A 21,422-nucleotide genomic window follows, 5' to 3' on the forward strand; every position below is an offset into this window, starting at 1 on the left:
GGGCCAGTTTCAAAGGAAAACATCTCCTTACTGCTTTAGGAGCAGGGATTGATAAGCTGCCCTCACTTTGGCCACACAAACACATGTAGAAACACAGAAATCCGCAAGCTTCAGACTGAAAACAGAACCACAGACTCAGCAAACAAACAGCACGTAATTATTTGCTCAATTACCTTCAGAGCACAACATCCTGTTACCCTTGAGCTGGCCAGGGAAGGACGGTGGTGCTCAGTTCTGATTTCTTACAGTATTTTCTTCCATCAGTTTATAATATTGGCAAATCTCAGCAGGTCACCATGGGGACAGCAAATACTCCCTTCCCTCTTCAAAGCATTAAAAAAAGGTTACATTTTAGCACGCACAAAATAAATGTGTATTCCCCAAGTAACACCTAAAAAAACTCAAACCACAATGGCTTGGAAATTTTCCAAAACTACTTGGTCTGAACGTGGTATGTGGTGTGGAAAATCACAGTCCAAATGGTTAGGAATTGTTAGAAGCAAGTGAAAACAGCTTTTCCCCAAAGGAAAGCATTGGGCAGCCTTACTGATAGTCAGTGCAACAAGTTCTGCATGAAATAATAATAAAAAGAGAATAGCAAATAACACTTTCATTTACATTGGTTCTGTCTCCTGCTGAGATGAGTGGTAACTGCTTAATGACTTGCTATAGCCACTCAAGCCATAAATCAGAATTGATGGCTTTCTCTTAGAGTAGGCTGTGAGATTTTGTTGTCCCCACTGGTGCAGGCCACTGTCTCTTACTTCAATCTCCTCCACCACAGCAGAGGATACACTAAACATGCCACCGCGTAGCTCAGCCTCATTAGCAGCTGTAGCCTGACTGCAATTTAGACCCTTGCTTTTTGAGGGAGGGGGAGGTAACAGTCAGGCAATTGAGTTTAATTGCATGAGGAGCATGGCCGAGCTGTGCCCTCCTGCCCTGGCTCTCATCTTCCCCTGCTCCCACCCCGCACAGAAGGGGGCTGCTGCTGTGTGAATCTCTGACACCCATCACCCTCAGCCAGCTCTTTGCCTTTTATTCTGCTATTTATTAACTGATGCCCTCAGATAATTCCAATGTACTCTAGCCTCATTACGAGAAGGCAGACTCTCAGTTCAGTAATCTCCCAAGATAAAAGAAAACAAGGGAAGAAGAGAAAGTCATTTATGTACTTCAGGCACTGCGCCGAGGCACAAGAAATGCAGGCTGCTTTCACAGCTACCACATAACGCATCCATAGCAGGAGGATGGCTAGTTTTTGTCAAGATGTGCCTCACCCTGCCTCAATTAATACCCTGGTGGTAGCACACCCATAATGTTCTCTCTTCCTTTCTGAGCTGGGCACCATCTCTTAGTTGTGCTTGGCCACTCCGCTGCTAAAAACGATGGACTTGGCACAACTGTGACACCAACAATTATAAAGAGATAGTATTATTATTGATTTAAAAGCCAGGCATTTATTTTTGCCTTTGTTTTCTTTCTGTTGCCCACCCTATAAGCCTCAAGCCCAGTCCTCCCCAGGCAGCAGGCCAGAGCACAGGAGGCCAGATGTTACCATCACCTTCTCCTTTGAACCTGGCCTCCACTACACTCGTGATTTTTAAGCTGAGCTCAGAGGAACTGTGAGTTAAAACACAGTTTTGGGTTGGGAGGAAGGAAAAAAAAAAAAAAAAAGAAAGAAATATTTTTCCCTTTTCCCAATGTAGGCATCTTAAAAGCAAAAAGTAAAAGCAGGGATGCTCTTCCTGGCAAAGCAGCAGCCTTTAACAGTTAACAGTAACTTTAACAGTTCCCTTTTTCAGCTCAAATACAGAACAATGATTAGTAAGAAAAACAACCCTGGGTTAGGGTGAGACCTGCCAGGTTTCCAGAACCTGAGCTCACAGCAGAGGCTAAACCCCAGGCCCCACAGCCCCTCTTGAGGCAACTGAAACCATACCCTGCTCTGCAGCATGCTTCCCACCCACTTGTGCCTTCCTGACTTTGTAAGGCTCTCCTGTTAAGTATGAATAATGAACTGATCTGGGTTAAAAATAACTTTTTTCCCCCTCAGCTATTTTTTGTTAAAACCAGATCATCCTCACAAATCCAGTCCACAAAGTAGCTCTGCAAATCATTCATCTAGCAGAAGGGCTGCTGCCCAAGTGCAAGGGCAGAGCAAGCAGTCCTGAGCTTATTGCAGCATTTGCTGGTGATCCTCTCTCAAGAAACCCTTCCTGCTTGCAAAACATTCACAGGTTAGCCTTGCAGCACTGTGGGGCACCCGATCAGAGAAGAAACAGCTCCCCACTGCTTGTCGTTGCTTCTTTGTTGAGCAATCACCCCCAAGTATCCTTGTCTTCATCTAATTCTGCATCTAAAGTGAAAGACAGGCTCCATGCATGTGTTCAAATCCTCCTTGCACCCACATTATATGAGCACAGCTGCAGATTCTGGGGAACACTGGGTCCCACAGCCATCCTTAGGAAGGACCCAAGCCCATACCTTCCTGCACAGCTGTATTTCCCTGTCCAAGCGACTCATCTGCATCCCACATGCTGCAAGGCCTTCCCTAGGAAGGCAGAGGGGATTTATTAGCAGCCAGAGCCCTGCCTGCCCTGGGTGTAGAAACCTGTAGAGCTGCACTAGGGGATGTGATAAGCACAAGCCTGCTTTCTGGCTCCTGTGATCATTACAAACGTGGCTCCTCATCTCTTCATGCTTATTAGTTCCCAGTACCACCTCCTGGTTCCCTCTTGCAGCTTATGAAAGCTTGAGACTGATTTTTCATTACTGTCAGGGCTCATATTCTATAACCATCCTTCGGTTTTATCTGCAGGCAGATAAACTGCCTCTTTCTTATCTCTCCTTTCCTTCACTGCTAAATATGTCACCCATCCCAATATTTGCTCTACCATACTGGATTACTCCCTCTCTCCTTCCTTTCAGTCACATATCAGCACTATCTGCTCTATGCAGCAAAAATAGGGGAGATCCAGACTGTGGGGCTTTTTTTTTGTTGCTATTTGCCATTTTCACCTTGAGTCCTTTGCTAAGTCTACTTGCACTAAATCAAACCTTTTCCCACTGTATAAGTATATCTTTGCTGGAATAGTCTCTGGACTGACGGATTCCCTATTGCTTTTGCATAATGCCCTTCTCGAAGTCAGTACAAAGTCCTTTGTTATCCAACGTGAGGCCAATTTAAGTATCTCCTGTCATACAAGTATCTGCCACACTTCAAAGGTATGTTATAGACCTTCATCCAAAAGCAGCTGTGCTGGCAACCCATAACTGATACTCCTTCAACTAATTTTACAGGAGAGGTTGCTTTGTAGTATGCACCATTTCTGGCCAGAAAGAATATGCAACAAAACCACCACCTGGTACAATTGCTTATTCTTTCCTACAACAGCACTGCCTCTTCAAAAATCACATTTTCCTTTTCTATCCACACCTACTTTATATTTTCCTGGGGTGAGGCAGAATGCAGACTTCCATCTCAGTTTTATACATGTCCCACTGTTTTATTTTACCTGTTTTTACTCTCTACTCCTTTGCCATAAAACACCAGGCAACACATTTATCCTGGAAGTCATTAATTCATTACTCTTAGATACAGAGCAAATGTACTGACTATGCTGTAGGGTAATTTCTCACACTGAAATAGTCTCTCATGTACATTCATTGTTAGAAACATATTCAGCTCTAGTTCAAATACTCACTCCTAAGACACAAAGCAAGCACAGTTTAGTAAGCTCTACCCAGCCTTCAAGTTTTGCAAATGAATTTAGGAACAAGATATTGATTCATTTCAGGTGGGATTTACGGTGGTTTTATTGCACTCAGAGCTCCTTAAGCTGCCATCACTCTCTGGAGCACTGTGAACGGTGCAGCCCTTTCCATAAATTCCACAAATGAAATTATGCTCTGCTTTTACAATTTATCCAAATACTTTGTGCCAGGCTTTTGCAGAACATAAAACCACAGACCTAGTTTTGAGGAACTCAGAAGTGAGCTCATCAGTATGTGACTGTACTAAATACAGCTCAGCATTTTTCCTTTAAATACTCCTCGCATCCAGCATGTTTGGATGCAATTTCCAGCTAATTACCATTACCTCTAAATACCTCTGGGTAAATTACCCTAACAGAAAGGCAGCTTCAGCTTTGCTTTTTGCTGTGATGTTGTAAAGTCGTGCTTGTTTGCCTTAAGGTTGATTTAGGGCATTTTTATTGTCCACTGCCTTGTGGACCCTTGAAAGACAAGAGCTTTGCCGCTCCTATATCTACCTCCATTTTCAGTACCATGCTTTGAATTCTCATGTTAATGACATATAGGCATACTGTCTTTCTTCCTTAAAAACATAAATAAAGGGATCAGTAGGCAGTCTGATAAGCTTGTCAGAACAAATTCCTGTTTCATTCAGTTTGTGACACTGATCTTAGGTTGCTCTGTTGAAAGCTGTAGCAGGCACATAAAAAAAGAGTACATCTTTATACTTCATTCTCCTTCAAACTCACTGCTCTCGAGGAAGATATGTCTTTAGCTTGAGAAACCTACTTTTTCCACTCTGCAACCATCTAGCAGCTCTTTCTCTGGCTGCATCTTCCATAGGAAAGGTTTCTTCCATCTGCATGCCAGGTCCACTCTCACAGCATTTAATCAATCTGCCACGATCACACCGCATTCAGTCAATATCTGCCTCTCTCTGACCCCAGATATCAAATGTTCCCACCTCACCTCCTGTCCTTCCAGCTTCTCCCACTGCAATACGAGCCCTACCTACATTACACAATGTATTTCCTTATCCTCTGTACACTCCTTGTATTCTTATTGACAATTTCCTAAGTGTTTGTATAATATAATATGCTACAAAGAATTTGACAAGTGTTTTGCTTGCATCAAAAAGGAAATTATTTCTGGTAAGCAATATTATTATTTCATTATGCCTAGTGGGATGATCGTATAAGCATTTCAACCTTTCAAGCAATGTTTTTTTCTTTTCTTTTAAATAATGTTTTTTACTTAACAAAAGCACGTGGAGCAAGGCCCTCAGTTTCTATACTGACTGCACCCCACATGGAAGCAAAAGTTTGGCTGTGCTTTTCCTCATATAGACTACATTTTGCATGCAGATTACAGCATTGAGTGCGTCCCACAAACCATGATCAGAAGAGACTGAAGTAACCCCCTCCAGGGTTCGCATAGCAAGGTTTCCAATCTTTCCTACCATCTTGCCCATACAAATACACATCTGCATTTAAGAAGCTTGCTGTAAGCCCAGTCACTACCTACCCATCAATACATTGGTTGTCAAACAGGAAAAAGCAGGATTCTCAAATCATTACCACCACAATGGCAAGACAAAGTCCTGTGCTGAGCTGGAGGAGCTGCTGACACCACCACTTACACAACACACTTGTTCCAGCAGAAACAGGCCTAACCCCTCCTCATTGAAACTAAACAACACAGGCTATTCCTGAAGAACTCAAAACTGTGTCCACCAAAGTAACTTTTGTTTTCAATTACAAATAAGATATACTTGCTTTTCCAGACGCTCAGCAGGCTGCTCTCTCTGTATCCTTTAAGGCCATGTTAATTGTTAGCAAAACTCAGGTGCAAACACTCAGCTCCTTTAACAAAAACCCCACTGCTACCCATGATAGAGCAGGCTCTGCTTTTATAAACTTCAGGCTCATTATCAAGGAAAAAAAGCATCACCTGACACAAAAAGCTCTCTAACAGGAATTGGCTGTGTTGTTCAAAACAACCTGTGATGTAGGATGAACTTTTCTAAAGGTCTCGGCAGCAGCCCAATCCACTTCCCCAACCTGCCAGCTTTAACTTCAGAAGGACTGATGCCAACCAATCCAAACACTTGGAAGATGTCTTCCATAGGATTTCCAGCTAAACAATTTAATACAAAATGTTGTATTGTCTTTTAGGAACCATAAGGAACAAACATCTTTTGATATATAACTGCATAAATGGTGACATGAAGTTCCATGTTTCTTATGTTAGCAATTTCTCAGTTAAACATCTCCATTCACACCTAACAGGTTTCCCTTGGGTGTCAGTGTAACAAAAGCAGTCTGTGATTCAAGAGCAAACCTGGCTCTTGGTGATTCTCCTGTCAATCTGTAGCAGATCAGACTCTGCCTCTAGATAAACTTGTGCACAGTGGAGTTTACTTTCATCCTGCGTTGGCTGTTAATTTGGTATGCTATACAGAGTAGAACGTAAGGCAGAAAGAAAATCTTACCGAATTTTTTGATTAATGAAAAGGTATATTTAAGCCCACAGCTTGAATTAAAACATACAGAGGAGAATACACAAGGAAAACCTTTCTTTGATAAATTGCAGACTAGTATGATGACTATTTTTAATGAGCCGAACCAAAGCATTTGAATGCTTAAGATCTGGATTTACGTTTGGGGGCAGAGATCCACCATTGTTTGTAACCTTTGGTAGTATCTAAATGGTTAAAAAATACTTTTGCTGCTGTTATATTGTGCTCATATCAGCAAGGAATAGCCTGAAATTATTTCAAAATAGCACACTGCAACCAAGTGAGAATGATACACAAGATAAAACATCTTCAGAGAACATGGCATGTGTCTGCAGCATGGTAACACAGGATGGTCATGGGCTCTGAACAGTACCTTCCCTGTGGCTTGAGTAGCTTGTCATTTCTGCTTTCTACTGCAGTTCTCAAATGGGAACACCATATGAAACATGATTAATTCTTTTATCATCTAAAATAGAGAAAGGGAACAAGGACACTGATGAAATCTGTTCTGGAGGTTGTGACAGACAACACACTGCAAAAAAGGTACCTGCAAAGTATGGAAAGGCAAAAATAGAGCAAGAATCAAAGAAAATGGATAAGACAGAAAAGGAAGCACCTTTAAAAAAACCCAAACCAACATTCATGTATTTTTAGTTTATGAATTTGTCGAACTCATGCCCACAATACAGTTGTAGCTCCATTGTAAAACTGGAGCATTATGGTTTCTGTCAGGGTCTTAATTCTGCAAGCAAGGAGCCCTATTTGCTTATAAGTGCCAGTTTAGCAGATGTAAGATGAACATCCTGTATCATTTCCACATCTGGTTCCCACTAGTGAGGTTCTCTCTGACATTACTGAGATGCACTCACTGGCTTGAGTGGGACTGCACAGAGGCACATGGTTAAACAGATCGCTGATGCTGAAAGAGCTCTACACCCCACCTCTCCAGCAAAAATTTAGCTCGAGTCTAGCCCATTATTTTCAAGGTTAGAATAAAATCTTTAAAGAGGGTTATTTCTGAGGAGAAAATTCTGATTCATGTAATAGCATACATGTGAGACTAAAAAAAAGGTCCCACTACCATAAGCATCCTAAATTTTATTTCTACATTGAAGTCACTCTAGCATACAGCAACTGGCCCACGGGATGAGAACATGTTATTGCAAGGCATTGAGGCTTCTCTTGCTGTGGTGGTTTATAAGACCTGCATAAATAAATACCAAGAGAAAATATCTAAAGGTCCTTGTTTGGAGATTTCATTCCTTTACCAAAGACACTGCAGGTGCCAAAGAGTTTTTACACTGCCTTTCAACTAAATAAATACCTTTTTCCTAGGATTATTTTTCTTGTGTGAGGCAGAAACTCCAATCCAAAACAATTACTTCAGACTTCCAGGAGGAGAGGGCTCAAGCTTTCTTGAAGTCTGGAAGTTCTTCCCCAGCTATCTTCAAGGACATCAGCAGACCAAGTGGATTTCAGTAGATGTATTTTGAAATGCTGAAATGCCACTTGCCCTTTTGACCTGGCTGCTCAGAGATCCTTAACTTACCTTTGAGGATTTTAGGGAACTGTGTAGTATGCAAAGAGATAACAGATGAGATATTTCAGCTTATTTGATGAATTTGCTATTTAAGCTAATAGTAGAAAGTAATTCAAACAACATACATGTTTCTATTTGTCTGTAAACATGATAGCCCCTCACTAACACAATACACCAAAAATACTGTATTGATTCCTGAAAATCTTCCGTATGGGCTTAGATCTTCTGGATGCCCATTACTGCACATATTTTTTCTTCATTGCTCTCATTGTGCTGCATTCCAGGGTAGCATTAAAGGTTTAGCTGGCATGCTTGCATGATATATAATCCCATGGTTTACCTGTTATATGTGTGACTCAGAGTTAACTTGCCCAAGGGAGAGGTTTAGCAAAGATCTTTCCTACCACAGGGCTTTGATGCCTGACAGAAGCCAGACCTGACCTGGTGTTTTTCTGTTCAGGAACATTTTACATTGCCCACCCCTTCCAGCACAAGCAAAGCTCAGTGTTCGTGCTTCCATCTCCATCTCCACAGCCTTGTCGCCTGTGGCAGTGGCACAGCTGCATGTCCTGGCTGCTGGGAAGACCTGGGATTTATTCCCAGACAGGAAAACCCATGTCGTGACTGAGAATTAATTATTTCCTTTTATTCTAACTTTAAGAGAAATTTATAGATTTCTGAATCCTGTAAATTTATCATATCTCTGCCTGCCTTCTATTTACCACGTGGTCAATGCACCTCAGACTTCTCAGGTGATCTCTATAATAGAGAGGATTGCAGAGATTGATCTTCAGAGTCTCTGGGGACTTATTAACATTCTTGCTTATAAAAAGCACTGTCAGCCCCTTCAGCTGAATTACTCTTCTGGCTTTAAATGATACCACTAAGTGGTATCAGCGGCATTTAGCTCCAGTGGCCAGATTCCCTTCCCCTTTGCTGTAGCCAGGGTGTCAGGCTGCTATTTAAAACCTCAGCCACCTACTTCACAGCTAGATCCTAAAACTCAGCCTGAAGCAGCCGAGCATCGTTGTGCTAACCCTAAGATAAGGACTTCCCCATTCCCATGAGAGAACCCCATGTTATCCCCATGTCCTGTCCCTGATCATAATTCCCTTCTCTTGTCCTATACCAAATAAGCCAGATGTATTTATTTCCTTACAAGTTAGTGAAACCCTATGACTGCTTCTTTATCTTCTGCATCCTTTTCTCACTGAAGCTTGCACTAGAAGTAAAACATTATACTACTGATGTACCCCTCCGTCCCCAGCCACTTTCTCCTGCTCCAAAATCTGCTGGTGTTACTCATGGCAAGGTCACAGAACGGACCCAGCAGCCTTGTCACTGGCGATGGCTTTGACAGCTTTACCGTCTCTCCAAGTAACCATTTAATATTCCCAAAAAGAAGAAATGAGAGGGCAGCTGCTTGTGCTTCCCCACACAAAGTGCTTCTGGTGGTAGGTTTATTTTCCCTCTTACTTTTGTTATTTCCAGCCAGTTGGTATTTTTTCCCAAATCAACATATTGCTCATGTTTTTAGATTAATTTAAAACTCTGATCTTCTTAATACTGAAATTTCACATCTGCTAAAAATTATGAGAGCAGCTTTAACCCTGCACATAGTTTTATTTCTGTATTAAAAATAGTAAATCTGAGCTAATGAGTATGTCATCTTTGCTGTTATGAATGAAAGCCCACACTTTTTATTTGGGACATAAATAACCAGTCTTATTATTTTCATGCAGCAGGAAAGTGACAACTTAGGGACCGCTCCAGGGACCATGACACTGGAGCTTTTGCATCCCAGCACCTTCTTCCCCTATGGTGGCTGCTGTAACTGGCTTCCAAGCTTTGGACCCAACAATCCATCTAAGCATAGATGTAGCTTTTCACATGAAGCAGCACACACGGCACTGTGCTGATAGCTACACTGAGGGATGTCAGTCATGTGTTGCCTCTTCAACTCAGCCCTATTGGGCAGGAGGCACTGCCTTTGGGGATACCTGCTCCAGTAACAATAAGCACACTCCACTGCAGTCTACCAGCTACGTTCACAATCCAACTCTTAACATATTCTTCTCACACAAGCACAAATGTTTATCCCACTTGGTTGCTATTCTTTTCCAGTTGGCAACTGCCTTCAAGAATCCCACGTGTTCTCCTAGATTTCCACCATAACAAGGAGAGCTGAGGAAGCTTCTCTCATGGCTCATCGGTGCATACATCAGCGCATACCCAGCTCTCTGCCTAACTGTGTCTCATCTCAGATGGTGCCAGGCTAGCACTCCTCACCAACCAAATTAGTAGCACTAATTTGATGAAGAACATGATCGTCTGGAGATGAGCCACTGCTTAGTAGCTCCTGGAAACCCTAATGCTTTTGGAGGCCACTGACCCATTTCACTCACATTTGAATAGGAGAGGACATCATTTAATCATTGCAGACTCCTATCTGGAGTCCTACAAGTTTTGGGGGAAAACCAAGGAGCTAGAGAGAGACACTGCAGATCACAGCACACTTGGTCTCTCCTGTAAGAAGCATTTTACAACAGGTTTTCCATGCGGAAAAGGGAATTAAGGGACAAAAGGCTCAAACAATGTGGCAAAGCAGGCTTCATTAGCTCTGCTGCTCACAGAACAACTTGTGTTTGGCTCTGGGCAATTATCCAGCCAAAAATGACATCTTCAACTCAGCATAGAGTATTGGTTGAAGATGGGAGGTTCAGAAGCTGTTCAGTTACCTGTCATCCTACACATATAATCATGCTCTACAACAATTTACTATATTGGGATATTTCTGTTGTGTTGTTATATGAAAGCATCCAAACAACAGCTTAGCTAAGGAAATCAGCTATGAAAGTGAGGAAGATAATTGTCTGGCTGAAAGAGATGATAGTGTCTGAAAGAGAAAAGTAGTGTAGTTTAAACAGCTTGTATTGACCAGATAAGGTAGTATTTTATTTTCTCCTTTTATTATCCCTGTCAAGAATACACACGGAATATGCCACAAGGTAAGTTCTGATTCTCATAGCTTTCCTGTTCTTGGACCTCAATACTGTTTTGTTTGTTTGCTTGTTTTTAAATTTGATGGAAATAATTAAGGAGACCCTTAAAAGACTTCTATTGCTTTTGGCTGGTTTCAGCCTTAGGCTTGTGCTAATAGAAAGCAGAACTGATACTTGTTAAAAGCTAACAAAGGCATTAGTTATTTCCAAAAATATGATAAAAAACCCCTAGGGAATATTTTGGGTTTCTTTTATGGTGGTTGTCAGAGGTCACTGGAAGTTTGTAAGAGTGCTGCCTCATGAACTGCCAGGCTGTTCTGCAGCATGGTCCTCAGCTTGCTATGGGACACACACTACTCCTCTGTTGACACTCCTAACATGACCCAGAGGAAAGCCAGGTGGCATCAAGAGCAACATCCACGTGTGAGTTTTGGCAGACATATAGTTTACAATGCATTTGTGTGTTGAATCTCTATGGAGCCTCTCCAAACGCCCTGGAGCAAGAAATGTCATTTATATTCATATCCCAGAAAGGAGAAGAGAATTATTCTAAAAGGATTACAGGCTGCCGAGCATGGAAGAACGCCAGGCTTTCTTACAAAACCTGTGTTGCTCAGTGTAGGCACAAGACAGCTATTGTTCCTCTTTGCAAAGCCACTTACTTCTACATGGATGCTGTTTGTCATCAATACCCTTAGGTTTCAGGATGCTGCACACCCACAGTATAATACAATTTTCCCATAGGATAAGCAATTACAATGAGATGCTGCAGGGTATGGGATGAGGAAGAACAATCGGTACACTACTGGCTTTTTCTCACTACATCCCTTTGTCCTCACGGTCTGCTCTGGACCATCAGGTGTTTGTTTCTGGCTGGTGCATCAATCAGTTCTCCCCAGCTGCCTGCGGCTATGGTACAGTGTCCCGGAGAGACCTGATGCAGAGCTAGGTCAGGCCTCAGCAAGCCTGCTGCTCTCTCAACCTTGCCCCAGTCTCAACAGGGATCTCCTTACGTGTTCTTCAAAGATTAACACACCAGATCTGTTCTTTTGGCCTAAATCATTTATGATTTGCATTATGCATGTCTTCCCTCCTCTCAGTTATGCTGTTTGTCTGCAGAGCCTTGAATAACTGAGAGTAAGAGCTATCCTGCTGATAGGGTTAAGTGCATTTCATTTAAAACCTGTGAAATTACACTCCTCACTACTGTAAAGGGTCCAGGATTGCCTTAATTTATATCAGGAAAGGGCACAGGCTGAGACAGAGAGAAGCAATCTCTAGCTGCACAGAATAATGAAGGCTTCACATGCTGATATGAAATTGCCCAAATAACACCTTACTCAGCTGCAGGTTGAAGCCTTGGGCTTTGCCTATCGCACACAGGAATGCAGAGAGAAGGCCACCAAGATCAGCCCTACTTTGCCTGGCACCTTTGGAGGTACGTGGAGGGCATGTTTATGATTCCCTGTCATCCAGGCTGGTGTTCTGAATCAGCGCAATACCCGGGGACAGGTCTACATGTGTGCATAAGATTAGGACAAACAGGGACTTGATTTATTTGAGTGGTTTTTACCATCTTACATTAAATCTATTTTTCACACCCTACAATACTTTTCTTAGCACCCAAGGCAACCCACATGCCACAAGCAAACCACATTAGTTTGGGTATCTCTGGAGGGTTACAGGTTTCCCTCAGAGCCAAGACACTGTAACTGATGAGATTTAGGGGATGTGCTCATTTCAGTCATTGAACACAAATGCACAGCACACCCTATTCAGCAATCCTCAAAAACAAACCCGACAAAACAAATAAGCAGTAATATGAAAAATGCAATTGCTTGATTCTGCAATCAAGAGTTTGTCACGGACTATATATGCAAAGCAAGTTGAAAGACTTGGTTTTCTCTAATTAGTCATTTCCTGCAGTGCCACACGCCAATGAGATAAAAGACTGACTTTGTTCTTTGCTGGGACATCTCAGTCATATCCTTCCTCTTATCCTTCCTTCCAGAGAGTAGGCACTGACCTGCTGGCGTGACAAGCCTGGGAAAGCAAAGGCACCTTCTCTTCTTCCAAACATGCTGTTTCTGTCTAGCCTGACTGCATCAGTAAGTGGCACAATGCAGCAGAGACAAAAGGAGACGAGAGAAGCAATGGAAGAGACATGGGTATTGGGAGCAGTAGGGGAAATGGAGACACCAAAAGGCAAGGCAGGAGGGAGCAGGAAGGAGACCCTAGTTCAGCAGTCATCCTTCCTGAACTAAATTCCTGGCAAATATTAAAAAGAAGCAAAAAATACACCTCTCTGAAACTATCCCTGTTGCATATAACAGGGAAGAGGAAGCTGCCGGTTTCCTTGTACCGTGCAGTTCCTCCAATTCTCTCACCTTTCCCTTCCCCCTGGAAAGAAAGGAAGAGCATAATCAAACTGGGGCAAGAGGCCATATAAGTAGTATCTGAAGTGAGCACCAATCCAAGGTACAGTCTGCTCTATGTGTACACAACATGTCCAGCTGAAACAACTAACTGAGCAGAACCGGTCCCTGGGGGTTTTAGCACTAATGAAAAGATTTCCATTAATCTCAACTACAGGCCGCAGAGAGGAGCCAGCTGGGCTCCCACACTGCAGCACCTTTCTTTTCCTACATGCCAACTCAACAATTGTCATCTGCCACCCATAAAATTGGTTTGTTACTGATTTTATGCATCAGGATCTGTATTCCTGCAGGCTTAAGAGCACATTCGGGGCCATGTTGGCCTAGAGTCTCAACAGAGGATGCACAGTACAAGGCAGTGGGGAAAAATCATGACTAAAGGGCATTTTTATGTTCCCTGAGTCCTGCCAGTTCTCTTGGCATTGACTGACAAAATGATACCATTCCACAAGCCAGAAACTGTGGAGGCTGGTAAACTGGTCATTGCTTATCTCTGCTAAGTCAAGCCACTGTTATCAGTCCAGGATTTGTGCTCCATGGGTACTGGTAGATACCATTAATCATCCTGATTGATTAATCATTTTATTTCTACAGGGGACCAGGCTGGTAAATTAAGCCCCAAGGGGTGAAAAACAGCAAAAAAAACCACCCCAGGTTTGCCTTTCATTTGATCATTCTCATAAATGCAGCATCTCTGTTGAGTCCTTCATTCCCTATTCTCTACTCTTCCTGTCTCCCCTGACTCTAGGCCTTTGCCCCCCTGGCTTATTTTAAACCTCACTGTTGCAGAATACCAGTCAGAAGGAGGGATATTTGCCTCAGGAAAAGAGCCAAAAAGGACATTTCCATCTTTTTCACAGGGACTGATGAGTAGAAGGGAGAATTCACAGTGGCTCCTCCAGAAATGTTCCTTTTTCCTGCCTCTCAGTAAAAAAGAAATTGAGAAATAAACATCATAATTTGGATCCCTTGCCTGTCTAAATCTTCTCCTAATACTTCAAACCCCTGTCTTAGAGACAAGAGTCAACAACAGCCTATTATCGCATCCATCGAGCAAGAACTGCTACCGGTAAATTTTTCCTCTTCTGCAGTTTTCTATATATTTGGGGTAGATAAATAAGCGCAGAAGAGGGGTTTTTTTTGAGATCAAGAAAGAAACAGGGCACTGCCATATGACAAAACTGATGGTTTCTTCAAGCTGCTTTCTGTGGGAAAAAGAAACTGCCTACCAGAGCTACTTCTAAGCAACCAGATCATCATGAGATTCAGAAATGCATGTCTGGGGAAAACATGCATCCCAAGTGCAGCTGAATAAGAGATGTCCAGATGTCATTCTTTTTCCATTCCAGGAAAGGGGAAAAGGTTTCCTACAAAAACATATTTTTTCCCCTGTCTCAGGAAAAGCTGCATTAATAAATAAGCATCGCAATATGAATCTCTGCCCTGCCTCCATCTGTTAAGACACTGCAAGACTCCAGAGAGAGTCTTCATACAAACAGCACTAAATGTAAATTTCAGGCTGATCTTCATTTCTTTCTCAGAGCCACAAACCCAGGAAGAACAGCTAAGTCCATGCTGCTGCCAGGGTGAAAAATGTACCCTGAACAGTTAAATTTGCCTCGGTTCCTTTGTTAGTAGCTGCTAGTGTACAAACAGACCTTACAGAGCATTGGTCAGCTTTTTTTATTGACCAGGTCATGTTTTTTTCCATTAATGGATGAACCACTAAGGAAACACCAGGCAGCTTCTGCTTGTCCCAGAGGAGCAAAGGGGTTACCTTGAGGCACGCTCTGCCCTTGGAACATGGTTAACAACTTGTGAGACAGACAGCATGGATGAGACCCGAGGCTGATAAAGCCTCCCTAGGGAAATTGCTTTCCAAACACTCTCCAAGCTATGCTTTCCATAGCACTGTCCTGATGCACTAAGGGTTTGCATAGTTAGGTGCAGACATTGCCGTTACAGGACAGGAGCGTGATGAGGGATAATAAGCAGATACCAGCACACTGGGCTGCTTTGGAGGTGAAACAGCCAGCGGCAACTGGAGGATAAACTTGGCCTGAGAGAGTAAACTATGCTTTGGCAAGGCTGTAGGCTGCTATTTGAGGAGCAACAAAGGACAGGTTTTTGAGTAAAGTTCATCACATATATGAGTTATGGGTAACATTTTAGTTGAATATGTAAAGTAACTCACAAGTACAAGCAGGAGCACAACCCTCTGTGGGATCCCTCTGGGATCAATACCTCATTGACATGCCAGCCCTTTATTTCATTAACAGTATCTGTTTCCTTTAAATCCTTCATTTCCCTGATCTTCCCACTCTTTTTTGTTAATGACAAATCCTTGCTAGTTCACATCAATTTCAGCTAACTTTCCAAGTGTTCCTTTTCCTTTCTAACTTTTCTGCATCTTCACGTCTATGGTCCACTTTACGCATCAAGCCTTCCAAAACTTTGCTAACATTCATTCATGTTTTATTATAATTGCCCAACAAGCTCTCGTAATTCTCAGTATTTTGGAACTTCCAAAGCCTTTCCAGGGATTCAAGATCCATGCTTTCCATGCATTTCTTCAAGCTTCTTTTTCAGCCTTCAGCTTTCTGCATGACAATAACCAGCAGTATTATAATGTCATTTTATTAGGAAAAGCTCACTAAATTGCTGTACACAATAGATGCTCTGATTATATATGGGGTAGCTCTAATCAAGCAGAACTTCCTAGCAAATCTACATCTGCACAGAGACATAGATTCCTTAGGCTATCAACTCATTTAGCTATGTGCTCATTAACTCTTCACATCTGTCCAGAGATGAAGGAGGACTTAGTTCTGCTGACCCGTGGCTTCCAGAGGAGCACTAGGCAAAGGTCAACAGCTGAATGTTGTGGGACTTGTGACCAAGGACTCAGTGTCTCCTGCCTGTGTTACTTGTTCCATTGCTAAATAAAACCCCTACCAGTCATGTCAACAGGCTTGTGCCACACACTGGACATGCTCTACACCACAGGTTACCTGATTCTTGCCTTCTTCAACCTTTGAAGTCCAGGCATCACTCTGCCTCCACCAGTTGCCTTGGCTGTGAAGTATAGTCTGGGGGCTCTTCACCCAAGGTAAGCCACTTGCCAGCAATGCACTTTAAAGCAGCATCTCCGGGCACCACCTCACTGTGAACACAAGATATCCAGGGCTTCCATTGTGCATTCCTGCCTGTATCTGAGGACTCCTTTTTCCTCCATCAATTCACAATAATTATTTTGCTTTGTTCCAGCATCTTGTGGTTTATGGACCCAAATACTTTCCTCCCTCCCCATCCCATGCTGGGCTTCTCTACATCCTGCTTGTAACCCTGGTACCGAGTAAGGTGCTGTGTAATACACAGGAACTTGTTTCTAATGTATCGGCCTGTCACACAATGCTCATAACAGTTAATTTTATGCTTCTTAGCTGGATGTCTAGCCACCTGTATTCTGAACAGCTTTTAAGGCTTCTTCTGTGTCCTCCCACTGTGAACTATTAACGTCCACCAATAACCTCTGTTCCTGGACCCTTGCTTCCCGCTTCTCCTCCCACCAGTTCCTCCAGCTCACACAGGCCCCAGGCTGCCATCCTCCCCAGCATCCCAAATCTCTCTTTCTCTCCATTTTGTAACGTTTTCCCTTTTGGGATGCCAAATTCTCTCCCTGCCCCCAGTACCATCTCATCTACTGATTACTTAAAACTCATGCATCTCTTCTGTCACCATTTCCATATAAAAGTGTACAGAGCCTTTGTGACAAAGCTGTCATGGCAACTTGAAGTTTGTCAGGTTTTCACATTATACATCATCTGCAAAACTGCACGTTATTAAACATGTTCTGATGCTCGCAATTACTTACAAATTATTCCATTGCCAGATCCCACTGCTACATTCAGTCAACATTTGTCATCTGGAAGAAAACTTCTAGATTAAGTTGCTGTCGCTTCAGGGCATTGAGGAGGGTGGGTGCTCTTCTGTCATGCCTGGAGCAAACTGAGAGGAGATCAAAGCCAGACACTTTTCTGGCTCAGCTGTGGATGGACTTAAGAGCTGGAGTAGGATGGGCTGCTAGGGGACACGGTTACTGCTGCATGCACCTACCGAACCTTGAGAACAGGATACAATAGCTGTTGCCCTCCCTTTTCGAGCACATTCCGTGTTGACACTCACAATTTGGTCAACTAGCATCAAATAAATGTATGCTGATAGATCTAGACATAAGTTAGATATCCATAACATCACACTGACACTAACAATCCTGCGTTCCCCTGCTTGGAACCCAGAAGCGCTACAGGGACCTGGCAGAGCCAGGCACTTCATACACATCTGTGCTGCTGTAAAGACATTTCATTCACTAATTTCATTTCCCATTTCATTTGACTTACGAACACCTATTCTGAGCCTGGCTCAGCCTCTGGGTGGTGGCAGATGGATTCTCCTTATTTTTCATTAGGCTTAGGTGTGGGGAGACCATTTTATTTCCTTTCTGATCGTAACTTTAAGAACATGCAAGTATTTTTCCATCTGTTACCTGATTTTCTTCTTCACAGGCGTCAGACATTACTGGAACCACTTCATCTTGCAAAAGATTCTTGCTCTAGGAAATAACACAAAGACTGCAAAGGCTTTTCCCTGTGGAAACCTAAAGGGTTTCAGTGGGTGTAGCGCATTGACTGATTTCTAATTGTTAAATTCCCAATGTTATAACTCCCATGAAGCTTTTTCAACTGTACAAAACCCATATTGATAAATAATTAAGGAACCAGTTTTCAAGAATTAAAATTAAAAACTGTTTAATAAATAATTTAATAATGTAACACTTCAACTTGTTTTTCCCTTCTACATGCAGAGTGACCTCTGGTTTATTCTTTTCTTTGATGAAAAATTATACTTGCTCTGCATTCTCTAAACAGCTTTAGCCATTATATTTTATATTTGATCCCACGGGGACATTCTGGGATAAAAAGCTCATGAAAAGGTTTAAAAACTGTATATTTATCTCTGTTTCTGGAGTGAGATCAGGCAGAATCACCTACACTGCCTTCCCACAGAATTTCACCCTCCACCAAGCTCAGCAGCATCCTGAGGTCCTTCTTTGGCATTACTGAGGGGAATGCAATTACAGTTTTCTCCATCATTTCTCGGGAGCTGCCTCCATTTCAGAGTATCTGCCGGACGTCCACTGTGATGTGTTACAAGTTCATTCCTGTGTTAGTGGATTCCGGATGCAAGGTTGGCTACAGATAAATTATTTTCAGGTCAGGGTTATCTGACTTGAAATCTGCCCCTCTAATGAAGTCAGAAACTCAGTTTGTTCTCTCCACTGTGTTGAAACACTCCAGGACACACTCCATGGCCTCTTCCCACTGACAGTACCTGTTCCTTCTCTATATAGTCCTTTTCCTCCTCCTCTGATTTTACCAGGAGAGCAGGAAAATAATGATGGGAGTTCTGGCTCTCTACCTAAGGGAGGTTATCACTTGACAAAGACCCATTTCCCAGGTGAATGCCTTTACCTTCTAGCGCTTCTGTGTTGTAGCAGCTTCTATGAACTTTCCATCTTCCACATACTCTCCAGTAACTACCAAATTACCCACCTGCTTCTTTGATATGTCACAGCTTTTTCCGCCAGTGCATCAGAAGCCATAGCTTTCAGTTCTGTGATCTTCTGCTGGAGCTTCTGATTTTCACCTTCATCTCTTTCTTCATCTGTATATTGAACTTTACACATTCTCTTTCAAGGCCTCATTTGGCTCTGCTATAGCTGTAGCTGGTGTCTGTCAAACCCTGAATAACCACTGCTGTGCTCTATTCTTGTCAATATGCAATTGTTAAAACATCAAACCAAACCAAAAAGACCCACCACACCAAAACATACACACACAAAATATTTAGGGATTTCTAGCACCTGCTTCAAATACGATCATTTGTATAACAACGTTTTTGAGGGATTCAATGCCAGGTGCTGCTGAACACCTATGCATCTTCCTGGAACACTTGGTATCCTGCATCTCTTACCTACTGCTCCCAACAGCTCTAATTCACATTTTCAAGATCAGCAAGAGCCCAATCTGCAAACTGGCTGCAAATAACACTGGAACAGGCTGCCCAAAGAAGCGGTAAATGCTCCATCCCTGGCAGTGTTCAAGCCAGGTTGGGCAGAGCCTTGGGCAACATGGTCTGGTGTGAGGCATTCCTGCCCATGGCAGGGGGTTGGAGCTAGATGATCTTAAGGTCCTTTCCAACCTAAACCATTCTAGGATCATCAGATTCTTGACCTCCTTGAATCTTGCTAACTTCAAAATCTCTTCATGCATCTACAGTGCTAACTTCTAAGTTTCTTTGTAGCTCTTTCCATGTCACAACAGGTCCCATTAATTCTGCTCAGTCAGTATTACTTCTAGCAAAAGCTAGAGTAGGGTTTTCCAGTAAGTAGCATTCCCACTCAGTAGGCCACTTTAGCCTTTCCCCCTTCTTTCATGACACAGCTTTCTCTCACTCACTGCAACTCCATTCAGATTTATTGATCCTTGTGCACAAATGGTCTCTTTTTATTGCATTTCGCAGTGACCTGTGAGGTTTTCTCCAACACAGAAGGATTTCCAGCTGTTTGCAAAGGCTGTAAAGAGCTGGTAACAAAAAGAATTCAAGAATCCAGCATTGTTTGGAAGAGAAACACCTCTCTTCAGTGAAGGGGTGAGTAGAGACACTTCCCAGGAAGTAAACCATACAGTATGGTCAATAGGAAAGCAGAGCACTTCATCTACAATTTACCAGAATTCAATCCTGTAACTAAACCTCTGCCTAAAACATCTGCTGAATTCAACCAGAGGTCACCTTGACACAGGAAAGGTGGCTTTTCAACTTCTTCCTGATGCGTGAGGATTTGGATGGATGGGTGGATGGATGGATAGATGGATGAAATGGCAAAAGTGGAAATAGACATGGAAGATAACAGGAAAAATAGATATCAGTAGGATGATGGGGGAGAATAAAGTGCTGGTGAGAAGGAGTGTATCCTGTTCTCTGCTCCTAAAAACCATCTTCCCCTGAAATCTGCTACTTTGCTCTCCTTTTTATGCCTGGTTTATTACCCTCCTCAGGCTTTGCTCCTCCCATGCTGCTCCCTGGATGATCCTGTCTCTGCTGCAACACTTATATTTAGTGCTGCTATTCTGCAAGCCCATCTTGCCTCTGAGCTGTAAGCCACTTCCTCCTTTGCCTGTGTTATTTTAATTCCTTAAAATTCCACCATCAGCACTTCCAAGCCCATTACATTTTTCCATTCTTTCCACAAGTCTCTCTCTTTCTCTATAAAAAAAGATCTTTTTTGAGAATCACAAATATGTCTTTTCCCAACCTCTTTTCTTCACCAGGACATGTACTCTTTCCCATTTTTACCTGACTGCTATACAAGTGTTTATGTAAACCACTCCAGCTTCAGTTCTTCCATCCTAAAATTACCTTATTATTCATTTCCTGAATACTTCACTCTCCTACCCAACCATCTCGGTCATACCTCTTCTCCCTCAGCTTTCTTTAAGTCTTCTGCTGGTGCAAGGCCAGCAGCGACATTTAGTAGCTCATATTGAGAAGCATCCACTTCATCAGTCTCAAAAGGATGTTGACAAAGGCTTCTCAAACAACAAGGGAGTTGCTGTTTCTGTGCCTCCATTTTATCCCTACCTACTCTAGGGCAGCTTATTTAACAAACAAGCCACCATACCCAGGCATTTGCTCTTCTGACACCAACAGCGAGCCTTAAGGCACAATTATAAGAAGGCATTACAATGGTAATATCAGCTCAACACAGCATTTGGCAGCCCTTTTCCTTTTGGTTTAGAAACCACATATGTTCTAACAGTGTTGAATGTTTCATGTGTTTTGTTTGATCCCTTTACACGTAAACCGTAAACTTTGTGCTTCAACAAACCACACCAAGTGGGTTCCTAAAAGCCAGTTCTACTTAAACTTACATATTGCTACAGCAATTACAAAGGAACTTGCACAAATTGAGTAGATTCCAGGGTAGGACAAAGATAACAAGCAAAAAGACACCAACAAGATGAGGCAGTATGCTGAGATAAGCTATGAAGGATGTTTGGAGCACTTGCCATCTATATTCAAAAGAAACAGGATTCACAACTCAAAAAAAT

This window comes from Strigops habroptila, chromosome 1 (genome assembly GCF_004027225.2).
Source record: "Strigops habroptila isolate Jane chromosome 1, bStrHab1.2.pri, whole genome shotgun sequence".
Lineage (NCBI taxonomy): Eukaryota > Metazoa > Chordata > Aves > Psittaciformes > Psittacidae > Strigops > Strigops habroptila.